This window comes from Anguilla rostrata, chromosome 17 (genome assembly GCF_018555375.3).
Source record: "Anguilla rostrata isolate EN2019 chromosome 17, ASM1855537v3, whole genome shotgun sequence".
Lineage (NCBI taxonomy): Eukaryota > Metazoa > Chordata > Actinopteri > Anguilliformes > Anguillidae > Anguilla > Anguilla rostrata.
In genome coordinates this window covers 29003480-29016957 of record NC_057949.1, presented here as the reverse complement: position 1 = coordinate 29016957, position 13478 = coordinate 29003480, and positions in this window count along the sequence as shown.

Sequence of the window (13478 nt, the reverse complement as noted above, 5' to 3'; positions counted from 1 at the left end):
CACACACACACACACACACACACACACGCATAATCTAGCACACATTACACACACACACACACAAATTCACATGTGCATTTTTATGCACTGCACAGCTGCCTCACTGAAATGACCAAGGGAGAGACTCTGGGAAATATCCAGGTAAACGGACTGAAAACAAAGGGATGAACAAACAATTAGCCGTGAGCTTGTCGGTCAGGCTAACCAAACCACGAGCGCAAATAAGAAAAACAGCCGCGCGATGTGTACGAGACGCAGCCCTATTCGTGGGTGCCATGGTGACGTGCCGGTGTGCAGTGTGTGCAGGCAGCCACGCTCTGGCCCCGGTCACAGCCGGCCGGTTGGTTTCTCGGCGCCGGTCCGGTTCGGTCCAACGCGTGCGCGCCCGAAGCGGTTCCGCTCAGAAGAGAGAGAAGAGGTCCAGAGATTTGGGCCGAGGTCCGGCTGTTAAGAGGACACAAATATGGAACAGGCCAGAATGGTCCTGTCCTTTCTTTCTCATAGCCAGGAGCTGGATTAGCAAGGGAAGGGGGGGGGGGGATTGGGGGTTGGGGGGTGGAGGGGTGCCATTCACAAAATTAATAAGCCTGCAGAGGCAAGACAAACCCCCTCACAAAAGAGGAAAAAATCGAGCGGTGGGCTTGGCGGTAAAATGGGGGGATTACAGTGGACAGCACAAAGGAGAGGGCGTGCTGTACACACACTGCGGGGGTCAGATCGGCTGCATCAGGATTCGAGTTCTGGTTATTGCATCCTGTTTCAACTTTTGTATCTATGCATCTAGAATTATGTGTGTGTGTGAGCGTGGGGAAAGCACATATCCGATTATTATGTACATATCTAATACACTGTACATACATATACACACATATAAATATGTACACCCATGTACAAAATATATTTAAATATTATATGCGTGCATGTACCATATCTATGTACTTTATATAGCTGTGCAATGCCTATCTCTAGGTAATTGGGAAAATATGTGTAATGCCTGTGCAATAAAGCTCATGCAGTAAGTGTAATATCTGTGTCCTGTGTAGTGTGGATGTGCGGAATGTATCGGGCTTGAGTGTCCTCCCAATGCATGTGTGATCTGTATTAGGGATGGTGCCAAATACAAATACCATATTTGGCAACATTCAAATAATGAGTTCTCTCCGAATATTTTCTCCTCCCAAATTTGGCTAGCATTATTCGGATTTGTATTTTTGTATTTTTTTTTACCTCTTTTGTGCGATTCACTCAGAAGTCATTACCAAGTGTCTCAGTCACGTGAATGGCACTGATAAACAGAGCCATCCTCTTTGTCAAACTGGTTTAACAACTCAACCTACAATATTTACAGCTAAATAGTATATATTTTTTTGTTTCATTCGCAAAAAAGAAATCATTAAAAAAATTAATTATCATAAGCCATTTCCAAGTAGACGGTTCCACACCACACCACAGTGAAGTCATAAATGACAACGAGAGAAGCAAAATAAATAAATAAACAAACAAACAAATAAATAAATAAATAAATAAATAAAAACTTCAACCCACTTCTCAGAAAAAAAAGCTGGAAAATTATTCCTGAACTGCTGGGGGGAAAAAAAGTGCGACGCAGAAAATAAATCCGACAGTAAGCAGAAATACTGAGAAAAACAGACGAGAGCTTTTAAAGGTGACAGGGTGACTCAGAGCTGAGGGCCAGCTGTATGCGTCATGAGCGCTAACAATGCTAACACCGCCAGTCTAGTCGAGCAAGACATGGTGATGGAGAGACGGACGTGTTTATTTGTGTGTTATCACGTTGCACGATGTCTTTTTCCACTTTGTGGCGGCTTTGTTTTGCAGTTTCTGGCTCTGCGTGCATATGTGTGTGTGTGTACATGTCAGACTGTGTGTGTGTGTGCGTGCCTGTATGTGTGTGTGTGTGTGCGTGTGTGTGATTTAATGTAATGGGTGTTTATGAGCCTTGTTCTCCATTGGGAGTAAAGTGGGTGTAATGCCCCTCTCTCGCCTGTAGGTGAAGCTGGATACTGAACAGTTTCGGATCACCTCCGCTGTAGTCCCCTCAGCATTTGCTTCACATTGCACTTCCTGTCCTGCGTCAAAGAAAGGTAAAGTAAACACACACACACACACACACGTACACATGTGCATGAACAAACACACACATACACACATGCATGCACACACACACACATGCATGCATGCACATGCCAACATAAGCATGCACACACGCACACACACACACGTGCTTGCATACACACATCGATAAGTGTGGATTCAAAGCTCACCAAATTTTTTAACAGTTGTGCTTGATGAGGTTGTTGCTGCCGACAGGACTGAAGTCTGCCCAGATGGAAGCTGTCAAGGCTACTTATAATAATCTTACTCACTATAAAACTCTGATAACATCTTTTTTAAGCAAAATTTTACGAAGGGTGGCTTGGGGTAGCGGAGAGTGAGGGAACAGGAGAGGATGTGTAGAAATGATGGTCTGAAATGTCTTCATTTAAATGCTAGAAGTATAAATAAGAAATGTTTGTAACTTGAAGCTTCTATGAATAGTGAGGGCAATTACATAGTTGGGATGAGAGAGAAATGGCTTCAGGGAGGGGATGGGGAAGAATATACTATAGAGGGGTACAAACTTATTAGGAAGGATAGACCCAATAACAGAGGTGGGAGTGTAGCTCTCTAGGTAAAAGAAAATCTTAATGTTAAGGAAATTCCAGAAATCGACCAATTCAGGCCTAGCGAGGACATTTGGGTTAAACTCATAGGGGAACATGAGAAGGGGCTTAAAATAGGAGTGTGTTACCGACCGCCAGCTTCAGACAGTAGTGTGAGTCCAGTGCTCTTTGTAAATATAAAACAAGCTTGTCAAGAAGGTGGGACTATTATTATGGGTGACTTCAGTTACACTGCTATTAATTGGGAACTGATGACACGATAAAGGAAAAAAATAAGGAAAAATTTTTAGATTCTATAAATGCTTTAACAAGATATGCGCGAGTTAAAGTAATACAGACAGGGTGCAACATCTTATTTGCAAGGATGTGAATGAAAAGTGGGGCACGTTTAAAAAGGTTATTCTTGAAGTGCAATGTAAATTTTTTCCAATGCTAAGGAAGAACAAGTTGAAGAAGCAGCCTCTGCAGTGGATGAACGAAGCTATACGGGAGCATTTGAGAAAGAAGAATAAACTTTATAAGATATATAAAAGAGACAGTCCAGAGTGTAAAAAGGCAGAATATTGTTAAATGTAAAAATAAAAAAAGAACTAAGAGCAACAAAAAGTCTCTTTGAAAGGAAAATTGCCGAAGGTTCAAAAACGAATCCTGAATGTTTCTTTCAGTGCAGCAGTAGGAAAAGAAAATCAAGGAGGAGGTCAAGTGCATTAAGAATAAAGACGGGGGAATTACGTCATAAGAATAGGAAGATTTATGGCGCCTGAAATAGTTGCTTTGTCAAGAGTTTTACCAGAGGGGAGGTTACCATGCGGCAAGAAGGCATATTCAGTACTCAGAATGTCTGAGCAGATATTGGTAAAGGGGATAAAGAAGTACTAGATAAATGACATAAACTAAAGAACAAATTAGGCAGCAGGCCCAGGTGGCGTATATCCAAGGGTACTCAAAGAGTTAGGTGCGATCATCTTTAAACCATTGGCAGGTATTTTAGACAGTCTGTAGAAACTGGAGAAATACCAGAAGACTGGAAGCAAGGTTATATAATACCAATATATAAGATAAGGGACCATACTGATCCAGGAAACTACAGACTTGTCAGTTTAACTTGCATAGGGCAAAACACAAAGAGTAGAAGGAGAGTTACTATCTGAGCAGGGTACTGTGGCAAGTGGAGTTCCATAGGGATCCGTGCTGGGACCACTGCTCTTCCTCATTTATATAAATTGCCTTGACAGGCACATGCAAAGTACAGTTGTTAAATTTGCAGATGACACGGGGAGGTTTAGCTAACAGTTTTGAATCTACTAAAGTAATCCAAGAAGATTTAAACAGAATCCAGATGGGCGGAAACCAAATTAAATTCTGTATGGCTACATGTAAAGTTCTACATGTGGGAAAGAAAAACATAAGGCAGAACTACTATATGGGAGGAACAAAATTTGGAATATGCTCAATTTAAAAAAAGACTTGGGAGAAATAGTTGACCTAAGCCTTTCAGGTTCTAGGCACTGTGCTGCTGGGATATATAGCTAAAAGTACTGCGCATAAATCCAAGGAAGTTATACATATACAATAGCTTTGACAGACCACACTCTTATAGCCTACTACAAGAAAGGTATAGAGGCTCTGGAAAAGGTTCAAAGAAGGGCAACCAAACTGATTCCTAGTATGAATGATTAAAGCTATGAGGAAAGACATAAAAACATAAGATGCTTAATCTCTTCAAGCTTAGTAAAAGGAGACTTTGGGGCAATTTGATTGAGGATTTTAAATTCATAAAAGGGATTAACAAAGTGAACTACAAGAGATTCTTCAGGTTGGGTTATGTTAGAAGAACAAGGGTACATAAATGGAAAAAAAACGGTAAATTCCGGAAAGGAAGTATTGGGAAGTATGTTGGGAAGTATTTTTTTTCACACTGCGTATCTGGTCATGTAGTAGAGGAAGAAACTGTGGGGGGTTTGCTAGACCAGGCTTGATACAGAGCTAGACACTGTCTAGTTCGTTGGTAAATTGAGATCTAGGCACTGTGAACTTTAGCGGTAGGAAAATGGTGAGCATGTTGGGCTGAATGGCCTGTTCCTCTCATTATGTTATGTAACTGCCAGACACCTAAATAAAGCCGTCAATTATGCGTCAGCGTAAGTCCAGAACATGGGGCCCGTTCATGTCTTATAAAAGGACTAGCCCCGCAGCAGCTATTGACTGAAATCTCAGAGTTTAATTAGGTTACAAACTTTTTATCCTGAATCCTGTTCAGTGGAATATAAAATGGGCTGTATGTTTATAATGAGTGAAATAGTGAAAAGCAAGTCCATTATTTCAATTATTTTCTCCATCTATTTTTTACTTGTCTGAACATCTCCCTCACGCACACACACACACACACACACACACACACGCACGCACACATGCACGCATACTTTAACCGGTAAATGCAAAATCCAAATTTTTCACCTTCCACAATTCTCTGAAAGTCCCTGTAATTGGCATCATTTTGTCGAATGATGCAGAACCCTTCTGAATTGACGGAGTCATGAAGAAGCGCGATAATGGCGTCTTTCATAACTGCAAGCCACACGGGGAAAACTTTATGAATCAGAGAAATTATAGTGCCAAGGCCACTGAACTTTCATTACATTACAGGCATTTGGCAGACGCTCTTATCCAGAGCGACGTACAACAAAGTGTGTAACCATAACCAGGAACAAGTATGACGAAACCCCTAGAGAGAAGTACCGGTCCAAGTGCAGGGAACAACCGCATAGTTCAACTTGGACCCTGAAGGTTAAACTGATTAACACTAACACAACGAGAACGGCAACAACTTTCATACAGAAGTTCTCCATTGTCAAAAAACAAAATGCGTTCAGATCAAAAATTATTACGATTATTTACAATAAGAACAATAACATTAATTTTATGGTTATTATGAACAATAAATAATATAAATAATTCAGTGATGCATTATGTTGCTTTAACTATGAATTCACCATCCATCCATTATCTCTTCCTGATTATCCTGGGCAGAGTCGCGGCGGGGTGCTGGAGCCTATCCCAGCGTGCATTGGGCGAGATGCAGGAATACACCCTGGGCAGGCCAATCTATCGCAGCACACACACCATTCACTCACACTTATACCTATGGGCAATTTAGAGCCTCCAATTAGTCTACCTGCATGTCTTTGGACCCACACAGACACAGTAATAACATGGAAACTCTGATTCGAACCCAAGACCTTGCAACTAATAAACTAATGAATTTAAAGTCCATAATTTCCATTTTTTCTCCACCGTCTATTTTCGACTTGTATGACTGTGTCACACACACACACACACACACACACACACACACAGGCATACTTGAATTGGAAAATACTTATCACATTTACAGCTTCCAGACCACTCTGACGATTCCTATATAAAGCTGCTGGAAGGATAATTGGCATCATTTTGGTGAATGATTCAGAAATTATCTGAATTTATAGAACTTCCATGAAGGAGAGTGTAGTAATGGGCCTCCATCTCCACCAGTCACCAGCGCTTGTAATCACAGCCCAGTGCCTTTCACAGCTCAGCCGCGGCGCGAGGCGCAAACTGGGCAATGCCAAAAACGGTAGCGCCATGGCCACTGAACTGCGTAATGCGTTTAGATCTAAAATCATTGCTATTATTCACCGTAACAATAATTGCAACAATTGTTACTATTCTGATACAAAAAATAATATCGATAAAATTCAACGATGGATTATATTGGTTTTTACTATGGATATGGACCATGAAAATAATCATTATTAATAGTATTATTGTCATTGGTGGGATTAATTGTAAGGGGCTGATGCTGATTAAAAACACACCATCCGACGTGCGGTTAGGACCAACAGCCACACAGACAGACAGACAGACAGACAGACAGGCACGCAGCCATAAACACACACACACACACAGACAGACAGACAGACAGACAGGCAGACAGACAGGCACGCAGCCATAAACACACACACACACACAGACAGACAGACAGACAGACAGTCAGACAGACAGGCACGCAGCCATAAACACACACACACACACACACAGACAGACAGACAGACAGACAGGCAGACAGACAGGCACGCAGCCATAAACACACACACACACACACACAAGGGCACCAGGACCAACAGCCACACAGACAGACAGACAGACAGACAGGCACGCAGCCGTAAACACACACACACACGGGCACCAGGACCAACAGCCACACAGACAGACAGACAGACAGACAGGCACGCAGCCATAAACACACACACACACAGGGCACCAGGAACAACAGCCACACAGACAGACAGACAGACAGACAGACAGGCACGCAGCCATAAACACACACACACACACACACGGGCACCAGGACCAACAGCCACACAGACAGACAGACAGACAGACAGACAGACAGACAGACAGGCACGCAGCCATAAACACACACACACACACACACACGGGCACCAGGACCAACAGCCACACAGACAGACAGACAGACAGGCACGCAGCCATAAACACACACACGGGCACCAGGACCAACAGCTGGCACAGACAGACAGACAGACAGGCACGCAGCCATAAACACACACACACACACAGACAGACAGACAGGCACGCAGCCATAAACACACACACACACGGGCACCAGGACCAACAGCCGGCACAGACAGACAGACAGACAGACAGGCACGCAGCCATAAACACACACACACACACACGGGCACCAGGACCAACAGCCAGCACAGACAGACAGACAGACAGACAGGCACGCAGCCATAAACACACACACACGGGCACCAGGACCAACAGCCACACAGACAGACAGACAGGCACGCAGCAGTAAACACACACACACACACGGGCACCAGGACCAACAGCCACACAGACAGACAGACAGACAGACATACTGACGCTAACCGCTGTAGTGTCTGTTCACACAAACCCACGGAGTGACATGCAATCATGAGTCACTGCAGTCCAGCTGAGAAATCAATTATCAGCACTGTACATGCGTGTGAATGTCACACATGCTTAATGTACATAGATACTGTACATGCGTGTGAATGTCGCACACGCTTAATGTACAGAGATACTGTACATGCGTGTGAATGAGCACATGCTTAATGTACAGAGATACTGTACATGCGTGTGAATGTCGCACATGCTTAATGCACATAGATACTGTACATGCGTGTGAATGTCACACAAGCACATGCAGCCCCAGTGCAGTTTAGTTGCCGTACTGGTTTCGATGTGTCCCCCCTGTTCTTTAAACCTCAGCGGTGGGCTTCTCCTGACCGGATCTTAATTCACCTAAAAGCTTAGCACATCAAATGTCAGGTTCTGACTGGTGCAGTGAAGAAACAGGAAAAAAAAGAAAACTGTTTCAAAAGGCAAGAGACAGCTCCCCATTTTCTTGAACCGTGCACAGCCCCCAATGCCCCCCACCCCCACCCCAAGCCCCCATGAACATTTGAAACCATCCAGGTTTCCCAGCAGCCTCGAGCCTGGGGAGGGAGAGATGAGTGGAAGGAGAGAGAGTATAACAATACAGAAAGATTGAGACACAGGTAAAAGAGGGGAAGAGAAAGAGAGAGAGAGAGAGAGAGAAGGATTTGATAAACAGGTAATCTTGGCCTGCTGAGGAGAGACTTTCAGATGACTCAGAGCAAGAGAGCCTAAGTAGCGTAGCGTCGCGCTAATGAACACCGGGTTCTTCTTTGTACCCCAGACAGGAGGACAACGGTGTGGGACAGGCTGACCGCCAAGGAGAGAACAACTCCAAAAGAGGGGGAAAATGGGGTGTTAGATTATCACACTGCTGGGATGCAGGAGAGCAGAAATAAAAAGATGTGTGTGTGTGTGTGTGTGAGTAGCTTAGCTGGTGGTGAACAGTGGGTGTGTGTGTGTGTGTGTGTGTGTGTCTGTAGCTCAGCTGGTAGTGAACAGTTGGGTGCCTGTGAGTGTGTGTTTGGGGTGGGGGGGTTTGTGAGTGTACACAAAACCCTTACTCAAAAATAATATTAGAAAATAAATAAAACCGTGTCATCAATGAATTGTTTCCAGCGCGTTGTGTTGTTTCATGAAAGCGATACGGGGCTCGAAGTCGTGCTGTATCGTGAGCACGGCCACACTGCTGCAGGTGGACCGCCAGGACTCCGCCCCGCATCCCGCCAAACTCCTCCCCCACAGCCGCGACTGTATTCATGATACAGCACGACCTCGAGTGCCGAATCGCTCTGCAGTATTCCACACTCTTAATGTATCGCTCTGCAGTATTCTACACTCTTAATGTATCACTCTGCAGTATTCTACACTCTTAATGTATCGCTCTGCAGTATTCTACACTCTTAATGAATCGCTCTGCAGTATTCTACACTCTTAATGTATCGCTCTGCAGTATTCTACACTCTTAATGAATCGCTCTGCAGTATTCCACACTCTTAATGTATCGCTCTGCAGTATTCCACACTCTTAATGTATCGCTCTGCAGTATTCTACACTCTTAATGTATCGCTCTGCAGTATTCCACACTCTTAATGTATCGCTCTGCAGTATTCCACACTCTTAACGTATCGCTCTGCAGTATTCTACACTCTTAATGTATCGCTCTGCAGTATTCTACACTCTTAATGTATCGCTCTGCAGTATTCTACACTCTTAATGTATCGCTCTGCAGTATTCTACACTCTTAATGTATCGCTCTGCAGTATTCTACACTCTTAATGAATCGCTCTGCAGTATTCCACACTCTTAATGTATCGCTCTGCAGTATTCCACACTCTTAATGTATCGCTCTGCAGTATTCCACACTCTTAATGTATCGCTCTGCAGTATTCTACACTCTTAATGTATCGCTCTGCAGAATTCTACACTCTTAATGTATCGCTCTGCAGTATTCTACACTCTTAATGTATCGCTCTGCAGTATTCTACACTCTTAACGTATCGCTCTGCAGTATTCTACACTCTTAATGTATCGCTCTGCAGTATTCTACACTCTTAATGTATCGCTCTGCAGTATTCTACACTCTTAATGTATCGCTCTGCAGTATTCTACACTCTTAATGTATCGCTCTGCAGTATTCTACACTCTTAATGTATCGCTCTGCAGTATTCTACACTCTTAATGAATCGCTCTGCAGTATTCCACACTCTTAATGTATCGCTCTGCAGTATTCCACACTCTTAATGTATCGCTCTGCAGTATTCCACACTCTTAATGTATCGCTCTGCAGTATTCTACACTCTTAATGTATCGCTCTGCAGAATTCTACACTCTTAATGTATCGCTCTGCAGTATTCTACACTCTTAATGTATCGCTCTGCAGTATTCTACACTCTTAACGTATCGCTCTGCAGTATTCTACACTCTTAATGTATCGCTCTGCAGTATTCTACACTCTTAATGTATCGCTCTGCAGTATTCTACACTCTTAATGAATCGCTCTGCAGTATTCTACACTCTTAATGTATCGCTCTGCAGTATTCTACACTCTTAATGAATCGCTCTGCAGTATTCCACACTCTTAATGAATCGCTCTGCAGTATTCCACACTCTTAATGTATCGCTCTGCAGTATTCTACACTCTTAATGAATCGCTCTGCAGTATTCTACACTCTTAATGTATCGCTCTGCAGTATTCTACACTCTTAATGTATCGCTCTGCAGTATTCTACACTCTTAATGAATCGCTCTGCAGTATTCCACACTCTTAATGTATCGCTCTGCAGTATTCTACACTCTAAAATGTATCGCTCTGCAGTATTCTACACTCTTAAAGTATCGCTCTGCAGTATTCTACACTCTTAATGTATCGCTCTGCAGTATTCTACACTCTTAATGAATCGCTCTGCAGTATTCCACACTCTTAATGTATCGCTCTGCAGTATTCCACACTCTTAATGTATCGCTCTGCAGTATTCCACACTCTTAATGTATCGCTCTGCAGTATTCTACACTCTTAACGTATCGCTCTGCAGTATTCTACACTCTTAACGTATCGCTCTGCAGTATTCCACACTCTTAATGTATCGGTCTGCAGTATTCTACACTCTTAATGTATCGCTCTGCAGTATTCTACACTCTTAACGAATCGCTCTGCAGTATTCTACACTCTTAACGTATCCCTCTGCAGTATTCTACACTCTTAATGTATCGCTCTGCAGTATTCTACACTCTTAATGTATCGCTCTGCAGTATTCTACACTCTTAATGTATCGCTCTGCAGTATTCTACACTCTTAATGTATCGCTCTGCAGTATTCTACACTCTTAATGTATCGCTCTGCAGTATTCTACACTCTTAATGTATCGCTCTGCAGTATTCTACACTCTTAATGTATCGCTCTGCAGTATTCTACACTCTTAATGAATCGCTCTGCAGTATTCTACACTCTTAATGTATCGCTCTGCAGTATTCTACTCTCTTAATGTATCGCTCTGCAGTATTCTACACTCTTAATGTATCGCTCTGCAGTATTCCACACTCTTAATGTATCGCGGTATGTTCTATTTTCCGTAGTGGCAGCACTAAGGCTAGCAACACGCTCTACAGCTAAGAGCTTCCGTCTTACGCGGTTAACTTATTGCATTCAAATTTCAAAAGGGGCTTTATTGGCATGACAACTAACGGACACTCGTGTTGTTGCCATTTTAATTCACTCTCACACCGCACCTGTAGATTGTCATTCTCATTTTAATCCAAATCTTGCGTAAAGAAAAAAGATTGCAGCTAATCCTGTAACAGTGGTTTCCATCTGACACATACACCCCCCCTCCCCCCCCCGGCCCCGCCCTTATTGCCATGGTAAAATACCTCTCCCCTCACAGTTGGTAGTCGGCAGGGTGCGTTTGTTCTTTTACCACCAGACGGTTTCAACTGATTTTCAGCAGGCGAAATGGAGGACGGAGAGGATGATGTGGAAAACTCCTTTGTATCTCCCTCTAACCCAACCGACCACGATCCCAGCAACTACAGCAATATTAATAGCCGAGGGGGGTTGGGGAGGGGAGGGGTGGGGTGGTGGGGGGGGGAGGGGGTTGGGTGAGGGATGCGGGATTTAATCAGGGCTGTGTACACTTTACATTTTTTAGGCATTTAGATGTTCTCACAGCTGAAATTCTCTGTAGACGGAATCCACTTATACAGCCGGGACATTTACTGGAGCAATTCAGGTTAAGTGGCCTCTCTTAGGACTGCAGCAGCTGTGGTCCCGCTTGGGATGCGGGTGAACCCGGGTTTGAACAGGCACATCCAACAGGCTGCAGCTACAGGCGCTGGGCAGAGCCCACGTCAATGGGTGGGTGGGGTGGGGGGGCGGGGGGGGGCGGACCGTACGCAGTCGACAGACTGTCGCAAATGAAACACACTCCCGTTCTGTTACAATAAAGAGACACGGATGCTTTGACCCAAACAGGTTTTTACCTCACTGATGTGCATGACATAAACCAGGCGCAACTCACACAGGTAATTATAACACAGGTGACACAACACTACGTAGGACTCTGGCGTCAAACTCCTGTCCCTCCTGTCAAACTCCTGGAGGGAGTGGAGGGCCGGCCGCAGCGGGGTCTACTGGATTTGGGGTGTTCTTGGAACGAAGCACGTAAGGGTCTAGCCATGGTCACAGGGAGGGGAAAACAAGTTTATTTAGATGTGGTCGCAAGGAGGGAAACAAGTTTATCTGACTCCATTAACCTGTAATGTGGATGTTTGTGTGAAAACGGGTTTGTGTGTAAGTGTATTGACTGGGGTGTGCTGAAATAGTGGGTGGCAAGACTTGTACCCCGGAGAGCAAGACTATCTACTGCTGCCAGGCATTCATCTAATTGTTCATTGACATTAAGACCTTCTATCCTGGCAGGTAAAGGTGCTACTCATCCGGGAATGTTGCAAATGATGTCTTTGCGCTGTGAATAAGTGACTTTAACCTGGAAAATTATGTTTGTCCGGGTACCGAATCTAACCTATCCCAGGGAGCCCTAACTAAGGATACTCCACTGGTTAGTGAAACTATCAAAATATCCCGGACTATGACCCCTCTATTATTTATGTGAAATAACACTAGGGTCCACCAGGGCACTGACTCGAACTGGTATCCCAGAGCAGCTGCACTTCCGGCTAGTGAACCTATCAATATGCCCAGGGGGGCATTACCGATTACTGTGTTTCCTCCAGAACCGCGTACAAGGCCAATACACCAACTGGTCCTCGCAGAGATGCACGCCCGGGTGAACGTATACGCAAACCACGTACGTTAGATGCGCTGAAAAGGGAAAACAGTTCATGACGGTACAACATGACAGTTGACGACAACCAAGGATAGGCAGTTTCAACGATGCCGAATGTTAAACGTTGTATTTACAAAGCAAGACTAATAAAAACCGCTATTTCTATAACAGAAAAGACACGCGACCATTCACTTGGGTGGGAGCTCCAACGTTTTTCCCACAGTGCAGGCTTACTTCCGGGACTTCACGAGCTCAGGTTAGCTGAAGGCGCGCTCGCCTGTCTAGTTAAATATGCATGTCTATGCTCCATTCTCGCCCCGCAGCATCGCGTCGTCCATTTATATACTGTCAATGGTTCAAAGCCCAGCCACCTAACTAATACAACTAATACACTATACTGCTGCGTCTAGGCATAACAGTGGAAGAAATATGTCCTCGTTATTCAGGCATCTGATTGGATGGCTAGTGTCACAGTGTATTTCTGCAAATGACAGTCCCTTTTAGTAAAAAAAAAAGAAAAAAGAGTTTCTTTCTTTCCTCG